This window comes from Terrapene carolina, unplaced genomic scaffold, assembly GCF_002925995.2.
Source record: "Terrapene carolina triunguis isolate 2854851 unplaced genomic scaffold, T_m_triunguis-2.0 Scaffold19354, whole genome shotgun sequence".
Classification (NCBI taxonomy): domain Eukaryota; kingdom Metazoa; phylum Chordata; order Testudines; family Emydidae; genus Terrapene; species Terrapene triunguis.
In genome coordinates, this window is record NW_020683705.1 from 1 (window position 1) to 3215 (window position 3215).

The 3215-nt window shown below is 50.4% G+C and overlaps 1 pseudogene; it reads left to right on the top strand.

Moving 5' to 3' along the window:
- The first annotated feature begins 298 nt into the window (after positions 1–298).
- LOC113408579 lies at positions 299–1509 on the top strand (annotated as a pseudogene).
- Positions 1510–3215: the final 1706 nt, after the last annotated feature.

Consider the following 3215-nt stretch of genomic DNA (forward strand, 5'->3'; position numbering starts at 1 on the left):
GTGTGTGTGTGTGTGTGTGTGTGTGTGTGTGTGTGTGTGTGTGTGTGGTTATTAATCTGGCACGAGATTTCTGCCAGTCTTTTCTTTCCAGGAGAGTTCCTTTGTGCTGGTTTTATACGGCGAGAGCAGAGATGAGAAAGGGGGGATTAGCAATTAAATATGCTCTGAGGATGGCATGGTTTTGAAGGCTGGAGGGGCGGGAAATACTCCATAGTAATATGCTTTTGTTTTTCCTTTCCCTTTGCTTGTAGGACAAAATCCGCGAAGGGACTTTGAAAACACTTGCCGCTCTGCATCCTCACTCCCTTGGGAATACAAAACTTTCTAACCATGTCGGCGGCCATGTGGAAATGGACTTGCCTGATTTCCCACCTGCTCCTATCTACCATGATGTCATCCCTCGCTAGGCAACAGCCACCTCATCCAAAGAGGCCCTTTGCCACTTTCCCCGGAGAGCAGGCAGAGGGGACTTTTAACCACTTGGTGGTTGATGAAAAAACTGGGCACATTTACTTGGGGGCCGTCAACAGGATCTACAAACTCTCCAATGACCTAAAAGTTCTGGTGACCCACCAGACTGGTCCAGATGAGGATAACCCAAAGTGCTATCCTCCCAGGATAGTCCAGACTTGCAATGAACCCTTGACTCTCACTAACAATATCAACAAGATGCTCCTGATAGACTACAAGGAGAACCGGTTGATCGCCTGTGGGAGCCTTTACCAGGGGATCTGCAAGCTGTTGAGGCTGGACGACCTCTTCAAGCTGGGAGAGCCCTTCCATAAGAAGGAGCATTATCTCTCTGGGGTAAACGAGAGTGGCTCTGTTTTTGGAGTCATTGTTTCTTACAGCAACATGGATGACAAGCTGTTCATTGCCACAGCCGTGGATGGCAAGCCGGAGTATTTCCCCACCATCTCCAGCAGGAAGCTCACCAAGAACTCCGAGGCAGATGGGATGTTCGCTTACGTCTTTCACGACGAGTTCGTGGCCTCTATGATCAAGATCCCCTCAGACACGTTCACCATCATCCCCGACTTCGACATCTACTACATCTACGGCTTCAGCAGCGGCAACTTCGTCTACTTTCTGACCCTGCAGCCCGAGATGATCTCCCCGCCTGGCTCCACCACCAAGGAGCAGGTCTACACCTCCAAGCTGGTCCGGCTCTGCAAGGAGGACACAGCCTTCAACTCCTACGTCGAGGTGCCCATTGGCTGCGAGAAGAACGGGGTGGAGTACCGGCTCCTCCAAGCAGCCTATTTATCCAAGGCAGGTGCCATCTTGGCCAGGTCCTTGGGTGCCAGCCCCGACGACGATATCCTCTTCACAGTCTTCTCCAAGGGGCAGAAGAGGAAAATGAAGTCCTTGGATGAGTCTGCTCTGTGCATCTTCATCCTGAAAAAGATCAACGACCGCATCAAAGAAAGGCTTCAGTCCTGCTACAGGGGAGAGGGGACCTTAGATCTGGCCTGGCTCAAAGTCAAGGACATTCCCTGTAGCAGCGCGGTAAGTCACGTGTTTAACCAGCCGTGCTGAGCTCCTCCACCTGAGCTACTTCATGTGGCTGTTTTGTACCAGGACAGTGTGGCCTACTGAGTAGACCAGAGAACTAGGAGCTGGAGCTGCTGGGTTCCATGCCAGGCTCTGCTACCAACTTACCATGTGACCTCTTTGTGCCTCAGTTTCCCCACCTGTATATTGGGGAGTATAATGCTTTCTTACCTCACGGGAGGGTTGTGATTGTTAAAGAATTAGTGTAAGGTGCTTTGAGATATTCTGAGGGCATCAGCCTATCTACTTAGTTATTATTCCACAAAATAATTAATTAGGGATGAAATTCCACCTCCGTCCAGAAGACTAGCACAAATCCTATGCACCACTGAAACCCTGACCCCTTAAGGTGGCACCTCTGCCTATGGAATTTTACCCCAAAAATCTTAATTTGAGGCAGAGTCTAAACTAATTTGCACAGTGAGATTTGCTAAGAAATGGCTTGGTGTTTTTTTTTTTTTTTAGGGGTCTGGAACATAGGCCATTAACCCACTGAAGTCCCCAATTCCCCATGCGGAGCCAGTTCTGCAATGTCTGTGCACCAAAAAGTGATCAGGGAATAGCTTGAAGATCAGAGCTAACTACTACAAGATTCAAGGGGAAGATTCGGGGTGGGGGCGAGGTGCTTGGGTTTATTCGGCAAATAAGCCCAAGCATCCTTGTGTTGACTGATTGTGTAGGCTACACTTGTTGGGATCTGCCTCAGCCCAGGCGGTGTATTGCAGCCTCTGATATGCTGTACCGAAATCAGCAGTACAGCGTGCACTGCATCGGGGCTGCGTGTAATAGTCCAAGCGCTGTGCTTTGGTTTTTCCGTCTTGCTCCGGCAAGTGAGAGGCAAGTTCAAGTCTGAGCAAAGGGAGAATGGAAAACACGGCGTGTTTCCACTGCCCCCCAGTCGAATGGCAGAGTCGGAACGTGAGCACTTCATTTGTGCCTGGGCTTGCATTGCTGAGCCTGGTACCTCTAGGCGTGGCAGGCAGATCATAGCCCCGGCACCTCTGGGCTTGCGGTATCAGGTTATGAATGCAAAATAAGTGCTTGAGCTCCGGCGCCTCTTTCATTGCAAACTAAGCCCTGTGGAATGCCCCCCACTCAAATGGCAGACTTGGAATGCCTCCTCTTTGATTCACACGGTGCCCACTCCGCTTTCTGCCGGGGAGTCCCCATTTGGTTCAATGGCAGAGCAATTTAGTCTGACTTAGTTTCTGCAGGTGATTTCCCTGTATGCTCAGGCCACTGGCAGCGTAAAGGGGCCTGAAAGTGGGCAAAAATCCCATCTCTACTCCTGGTAGAAAGAGGCCTTGGTGTAAATGAGAATCAGGCCCTCTCTTTGAATCGGATTCCTTCTGCCCATTGGAGCCAAAAGCAACCCTCCCGTTGACTCCAGTGGGAGAAGGATCAAGCCCAGAGGTACATCTGGGTTTGATTTTTCTGGAGCGTGGCAGTTTCAAAGAGCTGCCTTTAGGTTGAAGCTGAGTAATTTCCGCTGGGGTTACTTGGTTGGGCCGCTAAACCTCCCCACACAGGGGTATGTGCTGCCTGTAGACATACTCCTGCAGCGAGTCGGTTGTGCTGGGAGTTTGGAGCTCTAAAACAAAACACTGAACCTCACTAACCCCATCATGTCAGTGGCGTTGATAAGCCATAAAAGGGACAGT